The sequence below is a fragment of the Rhinopithecus bieti genome, unplaced genomic scaffold (genome assembly GCF_001698545.2).
Source record: "Rhinopithecus bieti isolate Rb0 unplaced genomic scaffold, ASM169854v2 scaffold_32012, whole genome shotgun sequence".
NCBI classification, from domain to species: Eukaryota; Metazoa; Chordata; class Mammalia; order Primates; family Cercopithecidae; genus Rhinopithecus; species Rhinopithecus bieti.
In genome coordinates this window covers 1,100,065-1,118,652 of record NW_016814432.1, presented here as the reverse complement: position 1 = coordinate 1,118,652, position 18,588 = coordinate 1,100,065, and the positions used below count along the sequence as shown (strand labels likewise).

General features: G+C 41.9%; 1 protein-coding gene across 2 annotated transcripts in view; it reads right to left on the bottom strand.

Annotated features, from left to right (window-relative positions):
* Positions 1-18,588, bottom strand: part of LOC108514248 (uncharacterized) — a 180,662-nt gene that overhangs the window by 98,708 nt on the left and 63,366 nt on the right. Inside the window, exon 3 of one of the 2 annotated variants that reach the window (XR_001881172.1) lies at positions 15,917-16,073. The gene's annotated coding sequence lies outside the window, so the exon portion shown is untranslated. Of the gene's footprint in view, positions 1-14,370; positions 16,074-18,588 lie in introns of those variants that run through there. The other variant, XR_001881171.1, reaches the window with a different exon arrangement.

Here is an 18,588-nt window from a genome sequence, read left to right as displayed (position 1 = left end):
CCAATTTCCCCAGGTGCACAGTTGAAAAGCTGCCCAAACCTTCTAGAAACCTGTGGACTTTTCCCCTTTTCAGCTTCACAATGGACATTTGCATCTCTGAACAAATATTACCCTGGGACCTATTTATCTAGTGGCAAGCACCTTGTGTCCTACAAAACATCTTCTGGAAAGCATCATGTTTGTGCATCTGAAATCTTCTTAATCAGGATCTGTGTTTCAGGCAACCCAGTAAGGTAAGTGAAGTGTGCTTTCTGCCTCTGTTGGTCCCCAACAGCCTGGAACTTATTTCCTCTGCCCTACCTTTCCAGGTAAAATAAGTACTGTTTTTTCATCCCAGCACTTTAGGAGGCTGAGGCGGCTGGATCACCTGAGGTCAGGAGTTTGAGACCAGCCTGGCCAACATGGTGAAACCCCATCTCCACTAAAAATACAAAAAAAAAAAAAAAAAAAAAATTAGCTAGGTATGGTGGCGCATGCCTGTAATCCCAGCTACTGGGGAGGCTGAGGCAGGAGAATCGCTTGAATTTGGGAGGCAGAGGTTGCAGTGAGCTGAGATTGCACCATTGAACCTGGGAGACGGAGGTTGCAGTGAGCTGCAATCTCACCATTGCACTGCAGCCTGGGCAATAAGAGTGAAAATCTGTCTTCAAAAAAAAAAGAAAGAAAAAAACCTGCTGTTTTTACCACCCACTCAGCCCTGTGCTCACTGCTGAAATGCACTTTTACTGTCTTTCTCAGTGCCAGGTCTCTGAAAACCTGCCTGTCCTCTTCCTTGGCCAGCTAACTTCCACCATCCAGCCATTTAGTTATCACTTCCTGTAGGAACCTAACTTCCCTCCTCAGACTAAATTAAGTGGCCCCTCTGTACTTACCTCCACCATTCAACAAAGAAAACACAGAGCTACTGCTTCATTACTTGCATGGATGCTAGGCACGGAAAGGTGCTGAGTAAATACTTGGGACTAAATCTCCGAACACATAGGTGTGCTTGCTCCTCGAGGACAAGTATCTCATTTTACTTATCTAGCTCTAGCACCATGCAAGTGCACAGGAGTTGCCCAATAAACACATTTGCTGGACAAATACTTGTTAAACATATTATAGACACATCCAGCTCCTACCATCTCCTCTGGAGTCAAAACATTCATTGCTTCAGTTAGTTAATTTATACATCCATCTTCTCCTGCCCTCAAACATCAATGCACCTAGTTCTTAGTCCTTCAGACTTTGGAACTTACACCTACTCCGTCCCCCCTGCCCTGAACCCTGGCCAGCTCTCAGGCCTTTGGCCTTGCTCTGGAAGTTACACCACTGGCTCCCTGGTTCTCAGGCCTTTGGATGAGAACTGAATTACAGTGCTGGCTTTCCTGGTTCTCCAGAGTGCACATAGCAGAAAGGGGGACTTCTCGGCCTCTGTAATTGTATGAACCAGTTCCCATAATAAATTTTCTCTGTCTATCTATCTGTCTGTCTGTCTGTCTATCTATCTATCTATCTATCCATCCGTCCATCCCAGTGGTTCTGTTTCTCCTGGGAACCCTGACTAATACAGTACCCATTTCTGTAGCGCCCTGAAGTTCTATCCAGTAAAAGGCAGGGACTCAGTGACCAGAACATAGAGAATGACTTCCAGGCTGCACACGGCCACCAAAGGGCCGTTGTACTTTTGGTCCTCAAAGAGTTGTGAAGCCGTATAAGGGGGCCTGCCACAGAGGGTATCTAGCTTGTCACCAGAGAAGAACTCATCCCTGAAGCCAACGTCAGCAACCTTGACATTCAGGTCAGCACCCAAAAGCAGGTCTCTGGTTTTAGTTCCCTTCTGGTGGCAGTGCTGCACAACAGATGCTATCTGGTGAAATTTGCCTTGGGTCACTCTCTTTCATCTGGTCGTGGTCTGGTAAGTACAGAAGACCTCTCCTCCACTAGCGGTCGCCATCACCAGGTGATGTTTTCTTGGGCACCTCCCATAGTTTCCCTATGTTGGGATGATTCGAGGCTTTCATACTCTGGACTTTGAGGGGCCATCTCTGGAGGCTGGAGAAGTTCTGCTGACTCGTGTTAGCGACCTTCACAGCCACTCTGGTCCCAGTCAGGATGTGCTGGCCAATGTCACCCTGGCAAAGCTGCCTTGGCCAATGATCTTGAGATGTTGAAATTCTCTAACAATGGCTCCTTATGAGATCATAGTAAGATATGGGCCAATCATGACTGGGGATAATCCACAGTGATTGTCTCACTTTTTCATCTCAAGAAGGCTTTACTCTCTTAAAAGAAAGGAGGTGGGACCCCAAAGGGCTTATTTTAATGAGTACTATAAAAATCAATATTTACCTTATTAGAAATTTAACCTGAGGGATGCTTCAGTGCCTTTCTATTTCTAGTTTGAAAATCTATAATATTTGGCTTTTAAACAGCTCACAATGTCTACACTTAAAATAATTTAACTCTTTTTTCTTTAAACTCTGAATGACTGGTCTCAAATGATGCCAGACCTTTCCTGGCATCATGACACTGTAATGAAAATGTTCCCTTTGCATAAGACACAATAAGGTACCTTGTTAACATCTATAGCGCTGAGGGGAAGATAGCTTTTACCATATTTTCATTTTATTTTTTAGTAGAGCTGGCATCTCACTATGTTCCTAAGCTGGTCTCAAACTCCTGAACTCAAGTGATCCTCCCACCTAGGCCTTCCTAAGTACTGGGATTACAGGTGTGAGCCACCACATCTGGCCCCGTTTCTTATTTACAGGCTTGCCCGGTCGTTTGCACTGCATTCCTCCCTTCCATGAGTCAGAGAACTCACTATGTCCACTGCAGTTCTTTACATGTAGAGTTTGCAGCTATGAGTCAAGAAAACAAGTTTATTTCCTTTTTAAGCCAAATATTCAGCATTTTTCGTATTCGTATTATGCAGCATAGATGGAGATCTGAGTGCCGAACATGGCACCAGGACCTCAGGGGAGGGAATGAGGAAGCCCTTCATTTATTCCTTCTCTAAGTCTCTCTCTCTTTCTTTCTCTCTCTCTCCTTCTTTTTTTTTTTTTTTTTTTTTTTTTTTTTTTTGACAGTCTCACTCTGTCACCCAGGCTGTAGTACAGTAGCACGATCTCAGCTAACTGCAACCTCCACCTCCTGGGTTCAAGTGATTCTCTTGCCTCATCCTCCTAAGTAGCTGGGATTACAGACATGCATGACCACATCTGGCTAATTTTTATATTTTTAGTAGAGACGGGGTTTCATCATGTTGGCCAGGCTGGTCTCGAACTCCTGACCTCAGGTGATCCGCCTGCCTCAGCCTCCCAAAGTGCTGGGATACAGGTATGAGCCACTGTGCCTGGCTTCTAAGTCTCCTTTTTCATGAAGTTTCAATTTTTTGACCTATAGCATCTTCCTTCTCTCTAAATAACTTTTAGTATGTCTTGGCAGGCAGATCTACTGGTGATAAATTTCCTCAATTTTTGTCTGAGAAGGTCTTTATTTCTCCTTTACTTCTAAAAATTGATGTAAAATAATTGTATAATAATTGCACATATTTATGGGATACACAGTGATGTTTCAATGCATATAATGCATAATGAGCAAATCAAGATAATTAGCATATTCATCATATCGACCTCCTTCACTTTTAAGGGATAATTTTACTGGATACAGAATTCTAAGTTGGTGAGTTTTTTCTTGCTTGCTTGTATGGTTTTTGAATAGAAGTCTCATGTAGTTTTTATCCTTGTCCCTTTATAGATAAGGTGTTTTATTTCCTCTGGCTTCTTTCAAGGTTTTCTCTTTGATTTTCCTATAGTGTGACTATGATATATGTAAGTGCATATAACCTGCTCAGTGTTCTCTGTTTCCTGGATCCTTCGTTTGGTGTCTATCATTAATTTTAGAAAATTATCAGCCATTATTACTTCAAATATTTCTTCTGTTCCCTTCTTTCTTCCCCTTTTGGTATTCCCATTATGCATGTCTTTTAAAACTCTCCCACAGTTTTCGCATATTCTGTTCTATGGCTTTCATTCTTTCTTCTCTTCGTTTTCAGTTTGAGAAGTTTCTATTGAGATATCTTCAAGCTCACTGATTTTTTTCCTTAGCCATTTTTGAGCTACTGACGAACCCATCAGAGGCATTTTTACATTTCTGTTAGAGTGTTTTTGATTTGTAGCATCTCCTTTTGATCTTTTCTTGAGTTTTCGTAACAGCACAATGGGTTCATCTTGCTCACTGCCCAGAAAGCCAAGATCAGTGAGAACAACAGGTATTGCAGAAGTAAGAGTTTAATTATTGCAGAGCCAGCCAGACGAGGACAGGGAGAGATATCTCAAATCAGTCTCTCCAAGAATTTGGAGATGAGGGTTTTTTTTAATGGTACTTTGCCAGGCAGGGGTCTGGGAAACTGAAACATGGAGGAAATCGCGGAATTGTTTACAACTGTCTTTATGCAGCAGGGAGGGAGGCTCAGGATCAGGTAGGTGGCAGCTCTTGGTCAACCAAAGTGCTAAATCTGAAAAATGTCTCGAAGACCAGTTCCCCTTCAGTTTCACAACAGCGATGTTATCTGTAAGAGTAGTTGGGAAATTTATAAATCTTGCAACCCTGGGTTCCATGACTCTGGGTCAGAAGCAACTTACGGAAAAACAAGCTGAATGATGACTGGTCACTGTTTAACGCTGCCTCTTCTTCAGCAAAATTCAACACCCTACAGAGAATGCTAACTTTGCCTTCAGAATGTGGCTTCGGCCTCCGAACAAGGAGATGAGTAGTTTTCCTTTCCTCAAAGTTGCGCTATAAACAAAATTCCTCTCATAGTTATCTTGACCTCTATAATAGATGAAGCAAAAAACCAATTTAGCCCATGAGGCTAGAAGCAAGGTGGAGTTAGTCATGTTACATTTCTCTCCTTCTAATTCTGCAAAGGCAGCTTCGTTTTCTCCTCTCTGCTTACTGCCCGTCTGTTCTTTCATATGATCCACTTTTTCCACTGGAGCCCTTAGCCTATTATTCACAGTTACTTTAAATTTTGGGTCTGCTAATTCTGGTCTGATAATTCCCGAATCTCAGCCATAACTGGGTCTGGCTCTGATGCTTGTTCGTCTCTTGAAGCTGTGTTGCTTCACCTGTTCGTGTGTCATCATTTTTTGTTGAATGCTAGACATGACTGGGTGCAAAGAACTGAGGCAAGTATGCGTTTAGCGTGAAGCTGCTTCTCTGGCTGGGAGTTAAGCTGTCTACAGTTTGCTCTAGCTAGAGGTGTTAGAGGCTAAAATTTCCTCTGATCCTCTTGTTTTTTCTCTTCTGGTGTCTTTGGGTTTTCCCAGAGAATTCTAAGGTCTAAAATTTGCATTTCTGTCTGCTGTACTCTCGTGTTGCAAGAGCCCTATTGATGTGGTGCTGAGGTGTGGAAGGCAGGGAAGTGTTCTGTAGACCTATGATTAGATCTCAATTTTGCAGAGCCTGTGCCTTGGGCTGCTTCTCAACCAACCAGTACCCTTCTCTATCCCTGCTTAGGTGAGACAGGATGGCTAGAAGGGGCTGGAGTTGGCTGTTTCCCATCCCCTGGGTCTGCCAGGCTGTGGAAAACCATAAGGTAGTTGGCCTCCATGATACAGCTTCCCTTGAGGGAGGGATTTTGCTAAGACACAATCTCCTGGATGTATTGTACAACGGTTACTTTTTCCCTTCCCTGTGGACATCAGGAGAGAGCCTTTCTCTGGTGTTCTCTCTGAGCACCTGGTGGGGGCTCCCCTGGAGTTAGGTTTATGAAAGTGTGGGCCCCCTATAATAGGACCTTCTTAATGTTGACATTTCAAGTTCGTGTACACTGGGCCTCCAGCAATTTGGCAATTGTCATTTAGGTTTTCTTTCCCTGGTCCTGGCTCCAGCGGCCTCTGCTCCTGGTAAGCTATGATTAGCTGTATTCACCTGCCTCTCCAAAAAGGTAGTGGTTTGCCCTGTGACCTCAATTATCTGAGAAACCTAAAAAAAAGTTGATTTTTAGTTTGTTCGGCTTTTTTCTTGTGAGGACAGGAATGACAGCTTCCAAGCTGGAAACCAGAAGTCTCATCTGGATTTTTTTCAAGATTTTTTTCCTATTACAAATAATGATGACATGCACATCTGAAACCAGCCCCACTGGCCCATAGAACTAATACGTATGGTTTTTTGAATAAACATAGAAATTAATCCTCCCTGATCTTAAAATTTTAAACTTATATTTGTCCCATTTGAGTTCCTTCCTCAGGAAACTGACCCTCAGACAAGGAACTGAAACTCCTCAGATGACCGCATCCAGACAATGAGATGCCAGACTCCTCGTCCATCATGATTGCTTCCTTACCCCTTCCTAATTCCTCTTTTCCTGCCTTCCTCACTATATAAACCCCCCAATTTTAGTTGGTCAGGGAGACAGATTTGAGACTAACTTATTGTTCTTCTTGCTGCAGCACTCAGTTGATGCCTCCTTCCCTGGCAATACTCTTCTCAGTGATTGACTTTCTGTGCTGTGAGAAACAGGCCCTAGACCAAACCCCAGATGCTCCATAACAATTATTGTACATGTCTTTTCTGATGCATACATTTCTGTTACCCCAGGAGTAAAATACGTAGGTCCTGAATATGCTAATTTTAAAATGTAATACCTGACAACTCGCACAATATACTACCTTCAGCACTAAATAAGAGTTACTGCTCCATATCCTCACCAACACTTAAAATTGTCAGTCTTTTTTATTTAGTTATCCTGGAGGATGTGTGGTGGTATTCCATTTGTTTTTGTTTGTTTGTTTGTTTGTTTTTCTGAGACAAGAGTTTCGCTCTGTCACCCAGGCTGGAGTGCAGTGGCGTGATCTTGGCTCACTGCAACCTCTACCTTCCAGGTTCAAGCGATTCTCACGCCTCAGCCTCCCCATGTAGCTGGGATTACAGGTGCCGGCCACCACACCCAGCTAGTTTTTGTATTTTCAGTAGAGACGGGGTTTTGCCATGTTGGCCAGGCTGGTCTTGAACTGCTGACCTCAAGTGATCGTCCCACCTCGGCCTCCTGAAATGTTGGGATTACAGGCAGGAGCCACTGCACACGGCCTCGTTGATTTTAATTTGGTATCTTTTCACTTTTTCATCAGATATTTTTTTCTTACTGATTCATAGTGTTATTTGCATATTCTGGATGTGAGCCCTTTGTCAGTTATATGTGTTGTATCTACTCCCACTCTGTTACTTACCTCTTCACTTTCTTAGTGGTGTCTTCTGATAAAAAGGAATTCTGTTTTCTTCTAACTTTTGTTTTAGGTTCAGTGGTACATGTGCAGGTTTGTTACATTAGGTAAATTCGTGTCATGGGGGGTTGTTGTGCAGATTATTTTGTCACCCAGGTATTAAGCTTAGTACCCATTAATTATTTTTCCTGATCTTCTCCCTTCTCCCACCCTCCACCCTCTGGTAGGCCCCAGTGTCTGTTGCTCCCCTCTTTGTGTGCATATGCTCTCATCGTTTAGCTCCCACTTATAAGTGAGAACATGAAGTATTTGCTTTTCTGTCCTGCATTAGTTTGCTAAGGATAATGATCTCCAGCTCCATTCATGTTCCTGCAAAAGACATGATCTAGTTCTATTTTTATGGCTGCAGAGTATTCCATGGTGCATATGCACCACATTTTCTTTATCCAGTCTACCATTGATGGGCATTTAGGTGGATTCCTTGTCTTTGCTATTGTGAATAGTGCTGCAATGAACATACGTGTGCATGTGTCTTTACGATAGAAAGACTTCTATTCCTTTGGGTATATACCCAGTAATGGGATTGCTGGGTTGGATGGTATTTCTGTTTTTAAGTCTTTGAAGAATTGCTACACTGTTTTCCACAATGGTTGGTCTAATTTACATACCTGCCAATGGCATATAATTGTTCCTTTTTCTCCCCAACCCTGCCAGCATTTGTTATTTTTTGACTTTTTAATAATAGTAATTTTGACTGGTGTGAGATGGTATCTCATTGTGGTTTTGATTTGCATTTCTCTAATGATCAGTGATGTTAAGCTTTCTTTCATATGCCAACATATGAAACAGATACTTTTGAAAAGTATCTATTCATGTATTTAGTCCACTTTTTAATGGGGTTTTTATTTGTTTTTTTATTTGTTAATTTATTTAAGTTGCTTATAGATATTGGTTATTAAATCTTTGTCAGATGCATAGTTTGCAAAAATTTTCTTCCATTCTGTAGGTTGCCTGTTTACTCTGTTGATGTTTTCCTTTGCTGTGCAGAAGCTTTTTTGTTTAATTAGATCCCATTTGTCAATTTTTGCTGCTGTTGCAATTGCTTTTGGTGTCTTCATCATGAAATATTTTCCCATTGCTATGTATAGAATGGTATTACCTAGGTTGTCTTCCAGGGCTTTTATAGTTTAGGGTTGTTACATTTAAGTCTTTAATCCATCTTGAGTTGATTTTTGTATGTGGTGTAAGGAAGTGGTCCAGTTTCAATCTTTTGCATATGGTTAGCAAGTTATCCCAGCACAATTTATGGAATAGAGAATCCTTTCCTCACTGCTTGTTTTTGTCTGCTTTGTCAAAGATCAGATGGTTGTAGGTGTGCAGCCTGCAGCCTTATTTCTGGGCTTTCTATTCTGCTCCATTAGTCTGTGTATCTGTGTTTGTACCAATATACCATGCTGTTTTGATTGCTGTGGCCCTGTAGTATAGTTGAAATCACATAGCATGAAACATCCAGCTTTGTTTTTTTTTTTTTTTTTTTTTTTTTGCTTTGGATAGCCTCAGCTACTTGGGCTGTTTTTCAGTTCCATATGAATTTTAAAAGTTTTTTCTAGTTCTGTGAAGAATGTCATTGGTAGTTTGACAGGAATAGCAATGAACCTATACATTGCTTTGGGCAGTATGGTCTTTTTAATGATATTGATTCTCCCTATCCTTGAGCACAGAATGTTTTTCCATTTGTTTGTGTCATCTCTGACTTCTTTGAGCAGCATTTTGTAGTTCTCCTTGTAGAGCTCTTTTGCCTCCCTGGTTACCTGTCTTCCCAGGTATTTTGTGTGTGTGTGTGGCAATTGCGAGTGGGATTGCATTCCTGATTTGGCTCTTGGCTTGACTGTTGTTAGTGTATAGGAATGCTAGTGATTTTAGTGCATTGATTTTGTATTCTGAGACTTTGTTGAAGTTGTTTATCAGCTTAAGGAGCTTCTGGGCTGAGACTATAGGGTTTTCTAGATATAGAATCATGTCATCTGCAAACAGGGACAGTTTGACTTCTCTTCCTATTTGGATGCCCTTTATTTCTTTCTCTTGACTGGTTGCTCTGGCTAGTTCTTCCAATACAATGTTGAATAGGAGTGGTGAGAGTGGGCATCCTTCTCTTATGCCAGTTGTCAAGGGGAACGATTCCAGCTTTTCCCCATTCAGTATGATGTTGGCTGTAGGTTTATCATAGATGGCTCTTATTATTTTGAGATATGTCCCTTCAATACCTCGTTTATTGAGTTTTTAACATGAAAGGGTATTGAATTTTATCAACAGCCTATTCTGCATATATTGAGATAATCATGTGGCTTTTGTCTTTAGTTCTGTTTATTTGATAAGTCACATTTATTGATTTGAGTATGTTAAACCAACCTTTTACCCCAGGGATAAACCCTACTTGATCGTGATGAATAAGCTTCTTGATGTGCTGTTGGATTTGGTTTGCCTGTGTTTTGTTGAGGATTTTTGCATGGATGTTCATCAAGAATACTGGCCTTAAGCTTTATAGTTTTGTGGTGTCTTTGCCAGGTTTTGGTGTCTGAATAATGCTAGTCTCATAGAAAAAGTTAGTGAGGAGTCCCTCCTCCTCAATTTTTTGGAATAGTTTCAGTAGGAAAGATATCGCCTCTTCTTATACATCTGGTAGAATTTGGCTGTGACTCTATCTTGGACTGGTCTTTTTGTAGACAGTAGGCTATTTATTACTGATTTAATTGCAGAGCTCATTATTGGTCTGTTCAGGGATTCAATTTCTTCCTGGTTTCATCTTGGGAGGGTGTATGTGTCCAGGAATTTATCCACTTATTCTCGATTTTCTAGTTTGTATGCATAGAAGTGATAAACAGGAATTCTTAATTTGAATGTAGTCCAATTCGCCAATCTCTTTCTTTATAAGTGCTGTTTTTTTGTGATCTGTTTAAGAAATCTTTCTCTAACTCGATATTACAAAAATAATGTATCTTCTCTTACGAAAGTGCTATTTGTTAAACATTCATTTTTTTTTTTTTTTTTTTGAGATGGAGTCTCTGTCTTCCAGACTGGAGTGCAGTGGTGCAATCTTGGCTGACTGCAACCTCCACTTCCTTGGTTCAAGTGATTCTTGTACCTCAGTCTTCTGAGTAGCTGGCACCACAGATGCACTACCACACCGCTAATTTTTGTATTTTTAGTAGAGACAGAGTTTTGCCATGTTGGCCAGGCTGGTCTCAAACTGCTGGACTCAAGCAGTCTGCCTGCTTCTGCCTCCCAAAGTTTTGGAATTATAGGCATGAGACACTGTGGCCCACCTAAACATTTATTTTTAAAGTGACTTTCTGAAATTGATTGTTGTAGATGGTATATGTTCCAAGGTTTTCTTTTTTTATGTAGTTGTTCAAATGACTTTGCACCATTAATTTTTTAAATGTATCTTTTTCACTAGTCTACTGTATTTTCTTCTTTCTTTCTTTCTTTCTTTTTTTTTTTTTTTAGCCAGGGTGTTGCTCTTATCACCCAGGCTGGAGTGCAATGGCACGATCTCGGCTCACTGCAACCTCCACTTCCTGGATTCAAGTGATTCTCCTACCTCAAACTCCCAAGTAGCTGGGATTACAGGTGCTTGCCACCATGCCCGGCTAATTTTTTGTATTTTTGGTAGAGACGGGGTTTCACCATGTTGGCCATGCTGGTCTCGAACTCCTGACCTCCGGTGATCCACCTGCTTTGGCCTCCCAAAGTGCTGGGATTACAGGCATGAGCCACTGTGCCCAGCTTACAATATATAGATATACACATTTTTTTTTTTTGAGACAGAGTCTCACTCTGTCGCCTAGGCTGGAGTGCAGTGGCCCAATCTCTACTCACTGCAACGTCTGCTTTCCAGGTTCAAGCAATTTTCCTGCCTCAGCCTTTTGAGTAGCTGGGATTACAGGCGCCCACCACCATGCCCATCTAATTGTTGTATCTTTTAGTAGGGATGAGGTTTCGCCATGTCGGCCTGGCTGGTCTTGAACTCCTGACCCCACGTGATCAGCCCACCTCAGCCTCCCAAAGTGCTGGGATTACATACGTGAGCCACCGTGCCCGGCCAATACTTTCTTTGTCATAGATCACACACCTACATATATGTGGCTCTGGTTTTGGGCTCTGATGTTTTCCATTGTTCTCTTTTCTGTTCTTGTTTCAACATTACTGTCTTAATTCCTGTGGCTTTATATTAAGTCTTAGTTTCTCTTGAGTGCTTTATTTTTTAGTTCTTTAAGGATGTCTTGGGTTTTCTTGGCCTTTTGCATCTTGTATAAATTTTAGAATCAGGTTGCTAACTTGCTGAGAGTAGCAGGAAGGAGTGCCCCATTTATGGCTTTGTACTTTGAGGATTTTAATGGGTTGCAAGGAACTACTTTGTGAGCAGTGATGAATCTGCCTCAGATAAAGTAAATCAGAGCTGGAAGTAGGGCAGGGTCCTTCATGCTAGCCTGGGGCTGCATAACTGAATGAACACTGGCTGAGGCAACAATGGGTCTTTTGTGATGAAAACTGGTACCTACTTAGGCTATGGGACCTGAGGTTTCATCATACATCACTGGGTTTATTAAAGGTTAAAAGTGATCTAATAATTAACATGTCAGCTACTAGTTATTTGTTGAGTGTTTTTCCTTTTTAGTCAGGGAAAATGAGAGTGAGGGAAAAGGAAAAGGAAAAGGAAAAGGAAGCAACCCTAAGGGGCAACGAGACCATTAATTATTACAAATATCAATAGGACACAATTGACCCCCTGTCACTCAGGCTGGAGTGCGGTGGCACGATCACAGCTCACTGCAGCCTCGACTTCCCAGTCTCAAATGATCCTCCCACCTCAGCCTTCTGAGTAGCTGGGACCACAGGTGCACACCATTATGCCCTGCCAATTTTTAAGTTTGTTACAGAGATGAGGTCTCCCTATGTTTCCCAGACTGGTCTTGAACTCCTGGCCTCAAGCAATCCCCTGCCTCGGCCTCCCAAAGTGCTGAGATTACAGGCATGAGCCACCATGCCTGACCCAAATGGATAGTTTAGTTGCATTAAGTCTTTCCTTCATAATCTAATTAGAAAACTTTGGGGCAGGACTCCAAGACTTACTTTTGACCCTCCTTCCACTCCTTACCCTACTCTTCATTGTTCTAAAAAATGGAAAAACAGGTTGGTTACATATACTATTGAAGTTCCATGAAAGCAAGAAATACGTCTATCTGGTTCACTGATGTATCTCCAGGGCTTAGAACAGTGCCTGGTGCATAGTTGATTCTCAATAAATATCAATGGAATAAATACAATGTTCCACATTGCCTTGCTTCAAACTTCTAAAAAAATTAATAATCGCTTCTAACTAACCATGACTTCTGGTAAGCTTCATACCAGTTGCCCTTGTAGTGTTGCGTATTTGTTTTTAAAACAGCAATTCATTTATCTAGGCTTATGAAAAAATGAAAATAAACACTATGTTGTGGGGGCCCACTTGTTCAGTGTCCAGTGATATCAAACAACCTTAAATTCTAACCATAAATTATTTTGATAATGTGTGTAAACATTCTGTTAGCCAAATGTGTCTATTAATCAAGCTTTGCAAGCTTACCCCAAACATTTGGAGCAGGTCAAGGAAACAAGCCAACTAGACAAGACTTTTCAATACTGGGACAAGGACATGCTTCAGAGACCTAGATCACAGGGTTGAAGGGCACCCTCCTAGGAAACACCCCCCACCCCAGCTTTTCAGGCATCAGTTTCTGCCTCTGTTGATTCAGAGAAGAGCTCCTAGTGGTGTGACTCAGACAGGCCCTCTGAGAAAGTAGACTGTGCCTTCTCACTGTCCAGGCTCAAGGAGGAGGTGCTGGGCCCAAGGGCAGCTCATTTAGAGGGTGGACCCTTTATCAGAAGAGGAACTGATGTGAGATCTCAACTCAGCAAGAAGGAGAGTGACTATCTGAAGCAATGGGATGCTTTCTTTGTGGGAATTTGAATTTGAGATGAAGGGGATGAGAGTTTGCCACTCCATAAGATGCTGCTTTGGCATAAACATTGCTTCACTGAAGGAAATTGAGAAACAGCAGACACAAGATAAGCTCCCTACCTGCCCCCTTTCTGCCTAAAAGCAGAACATAAATTCCCTTTGTGAAGATATTCCCCTTGCCCTCTCCCATGTCAGGAAGAGAAGATGCTTACCAGACACCAATCTGAATCTGCATGAGCAAACTTTATTAACATAACACTTACTTCCCATAATCTCCCCCATATATTTACCTTCCCACAGTTTCCCACTCCTAGCCCAAGCACTTCCGTTTTTTCACTTCTCCACAAATCTCCTGTCCTTTGTTAACATGGTATATAAGCTCTCAGTCCTAACCACATTTTGAGTTTTCACTTCCTTTTGTGTGAGACCTTCCTGTGCACGTGTAAAAATTAAAATGTTAACATGACATATAATTTGTGTGGCTTTTCTCTGTTAACCTGTCTTTTGTCAGTTTAAATTGCAGAGTCCCAAGCACTGAACCTAAGAGGATACAGGAAAAAGTTTTCCCCCTGCAGAGACCTGTGGAAGTCTCTGTTGACGCCTGTTAGCATGGACAGAGGTGTAAGACAAGGGAGAGAGTAGTGGTGGAAGTAATGAGTCAGGACAAGCCCTGGCAAAAGGCTGCACTTGCTAGGTTTCCATAGCAGCAGCCTCAGCTCCAGAAGTGGCAAACTCCTGCCGACACAGAGACAGCTGGCTAGTGATTCTCGGAGCTGCTATCAGAAAGCCGAGCCCAGCGCTGTCTGTGAATGACCTTCCTTTCAGACCCCACATAGGTTGGTGAGGCTGTTTCTGCTCTTTCCCCTCTGAAATGGTCTGGTGGTGTCCCCACCCAAATCTCATCTTAAACTGTCGCTCCTATAATTCAAGATTATGTGGGAGGGGCCCGGGGGGAGATCACTGAATCATGGAGGTAGTTTCCCCCATACCGCTGTCATGGTAGTAAGTCCTACAAGATCTGATGGTTTTATAAGGGGAAACCCCTTTTGCTTGGCTCTGATATTCTCTTGCTACTGCCATGTAAGAAGTACCTGTCACCTTCTACCATAATTGTGAGACCTCCCAGCCATGTGGAACTGTGACTCCATTAAACCTCCTTTTCTCGATAAATTACCCAGTCTCGCGTATGTCTTTATCAGCAGTGAGAAAATGGACTAATATAACCTGGAAAAGCCTTATTAATACCTGCGTACATGAAGATCTCTCTGGCTCCAATATTCTATAATTAGACTGAGCATGGTAAAAACTCATTAATTCAGACTGCTTTATCCACATTTCTAGTTATTTCATTTAGACTAAACTGAAGTTTAACTTTGCTCAGCAAAATTTTATTATAGATAGCCCAAATTTTTAAAAAGAGGGGGCAGAGGAATTGTTTAAAATATTCAAGGGAACAAGCTGTTAATTTTATATATTAATTTCACACTATTTTATCTACTTATTAAAAGCTTATAACTCAGAAAGCCTCAGTTAAGTAGCATGAATAAATATTGTTAACTTTTAGACCTGTTTTCAACTCACATTTACTGATCCTTTCTATGGGCCAGGCTTTGTGCTAAGTACCAGAACATAAAAACATGGAATTGATCAAATAGGCATGATACTGTACATTAATTTAAATAATAAAATAAAAGTGTAACGTAGGATATAGGATATACCTTACAGTGTTGGTTTTTGCTAGCTCCCAATACATGTCTATATGTACACACATAGACAAATATACATATATACACATACGTGTGTGTAGATAGAAAGGACCTGCCCTGAAGCAGCCCAGAGGCTGGTGGGGGAGGTGCAGGAGTGTGCGACTGATCTCACTGCTGTGATGCACACTGAGCCAGAGGTGTGTGCAGGGCATGTCACCTGGCACCAAAGAGGAGATTCTCAACCGCCCTAGGGGAGGCGTCCTGGGCATCGCTGGGGCTGCGGCTTAAAAGACGGATGTGGGTGACTAGACGGAGAGGAGAGGGCACCCCAGGAAAAGCAACTTCAGGTAACTACAGAGAGTTCAATGGGACTGGAGCCCCCGGGGCAGGGATAGTGGGAAGCACAGCCGATTCTTGTGATTCGAGGTAGTTATGTCCTGTGAATATGCCTCAAACCCAGAACTAATGAATACTGAGCTATTTCTCCTGGGGAAAGCGCAGGTTAGGTTCTGTGAGCTTCTGGTCACAATGTTTTCATCAGCTAAAGCACCATTTGTGTTACATAGTTTTGTTTATCAACATCCTAGTAGAACACGCAGGTCTCGTCAGCACTGAGAACCTGCCCTTCCACATAACCCTTTTCCTGTACAGCACTCAGAGGGTGTTTTCACAACTCTCCCGCAGCCTCCTGATCTGCAGAACCCGCCTCGCCTGCAGGTTTAACCTTTTCCACATTGTATCACCTTCTGGAACATGGGAACCAGTCAGCGCTAGCTGAGAAGGGCTTAACATTGTCCTGACTGTAAACTTCTTTGGCTTTCAGTCTCACACTTTTTTGGTTTAATCAGACATTGTCTCACAAATCCATAAATGTAACTGCTTTTCCATTTTTTCCACAGTTTTGTCGTCTGCTATAGATACTACTTTAGCACTTTCTGGCAGGAAGAGGTGATTTGCCTCGATGTACCTGGCTGTTGATTCATTAACACTGAACTTACTGCCAACAGCACTGCAACTCACGCCGAAGGCAGCTCATCCAGCTCACGCCGAAGGCAGCTCATCCAGCTCACGCCGAAGGCAGCTCATCCAGCTCACGCTGAAGGCAGCTCATCCAGCACAGGTATTGTCTCCACAGGCACATCGCAGCCTCCTGCACTAAGAGACAGTAGACAGCACTTCAGCACCGTGCCCGGGGACATTTTAAACGGCAGAATCACCAACAAGAGTACAGAAATGCAAAAGCATGACTATATAGGGTGCAGAATGGACATTTGTTTACGGTTTGAGAGCCGGAACAAGAAGGCAGAGCATCGTCCTATACAGCCTCAGCTGAGATTTTGCACATGGAGTAATTCAAATGTTTCACCACTCTGTGCATGTCTGCAAATGACCACAAAAGCGCTGCGAGTGCTGATTTGGGGGTGTTGTTTTGGAAACTCTAGGGTGGGCCTAGTCAACCAGCTCCTCCAGGAGGACTTTTCCCTTTCCATCTGATTCATGTAAAGATGCGTATTCAGCACCATCAGCTGCTCAGTCTATTCTCACAGCACTCTTCTTCTAAGAGAGATAACAGGACAGACTGGTGGCACCGGCCAGACACAGTCAGAGGTTGGATGATCACCTGACCAGGAGGGTCCCCATCTAGAGACCATTCTCAGAGTTGAGAGGATTCGTTCTCCTTTCTTATACCTGTATTCAGTCTGTGTCAGTCACCAGGTATCTCTTTCATAGAGTTTAAGTTAGTCCTGTAAGTGCCAGATTTGTTGTAAGATTTATGAGAGTTGCATCTGTGCTGAGATGATCTCATCTCCTGGAAGTCCAGGGCCAGGACTGGAAACGCCTGGGCCAGGCTGCATCACACTGCTATGTGACACATAGTGTCAGCCCTGTGAAATGCCTGAGTGGGCCTATGGCTATCACTGACCATATAGTCACAATATGTCTCTTATAGTATCCTATATGGAGTTATAAAAGTTTTTAGTGAATAGGTGATTTCAAAAATATGGAATCCATAAATAATGAGGATCAACTATATTTGCAAATCGTTTATCTGAAAAGGAATGTATCCAGAACACAGAAAGAACTCTTACAAGATCAATAAGAAGATAAATAACCTGATTTTTTAAATTTGGCAAAAGATTTGAATGGATACGTTACGTATCCATTTTTGAGTATCTTATTTGTCAATATATGAATGACAAATAAGATACTCAAAATCAATAGGGAAATGCAAATGAAAACCACAACAAGATAGGACTACATACTCAATAAAGTGGCTAAAATTAATTCGACTGAAAACACCAAGTATTTTCGAGGCTGTGGAACGCCTGGAAGCCTCACCCATGCTGGTGGGAGTTTAAAATGGTAAACGGTACAGCCACTCCGCAAAACAGTTTGCAATTTCTTACAAAACTAAACATAAACCTATTATGTGACTCAGAAACGCTCCTAGGAATTTACATGAGAGAAATGAACACATGTAACCACACAATGACTTGTATATCAATGTTCATAGCAGCTTTATTCAAATAGCCAAAACACTGAAATGAGTGTTCTTCAACTGGCAAATGGATAAACAAATTGTATATATTCATACAATGGAATACTACAGCAGTAAAAGGAGAAAACTGCAGATACATGCAGCAATGCGTGATGTGTGATGAATCTCAGAAGCATTATGCTAAGTGACGGCAGCCAGACATAAAAGATTACATATGCCATGATCTCATTTTATGAAATTGTACAAAAATCAAAACTAAAATAACATAAAGTAGATCAGTGATTGCCAGAGGCCAGGGAGTGGAGGAAGAGAATGAGGGCAAAGCAGCAGAAGGAAATTTCCCGAGGTTGTGGAAATATTCTGTGTGTTGATGATGGTGGTGGGTACTCCACCATGTACATTTGCCAAAAAGAATAAATTGTATGGCTTAAAATGTAACACCTCAAGATGCTTAAAAACCAAAAATATTACTATGAGCAAAAGAAATGAAAATCAATACTAAAGCAAAACAAACAAAACAAAGACTTAAGCATATAAAGCTTTATAGATTTGTAAGAGAAAAACCAACAGCCACCCAATTTTGGAAGCTGGAAAGCAGATGGGCAAGTGGGAACTGACTTAGCAGACCCAAGAAAGCTATTCCCAAGTCAGCTCCAAGATAAGCTGGAAAACAGCTTGATTCTCATTGCCTGAAGGATCAGATACTGGCAGATCCAGGCATCTCTTGTAGGGGTAAAAACGGGGTCCAAAACAGGAAGATTGGCACAAAGTCTATTTGAGTAGCAGTATGACGCCCAGATGTAGGGTTGCCAGATAATATGGGATACCCAGTTAAATTTGAATTTCAGATAAGGAATGAATAACTTGTTGAGTATAAGTGTGTCCCAAATATTGCATGAGGCATACTTACATTAAACAATTACTTGTTATCTGACACTTAAATGTAAGTGAGTATCTGCATTTTGATTTGCTAAGTCTGTTGACCCTGCTCAGATGGCCTCTCCTACTTTGGCAGAAGCGTGGAGATAATAAAACAGTGTTGCGCAAGCACAGTTGAGTTTGAAAATACTAGATGGAAAACAAGAGAAATGATGGGAAGTTTCTCTAACTGATGTCTAGACCTTCAACAACTTCCCAGAGAACTGAGGGCCTGGCCTATTATCTCCAGGT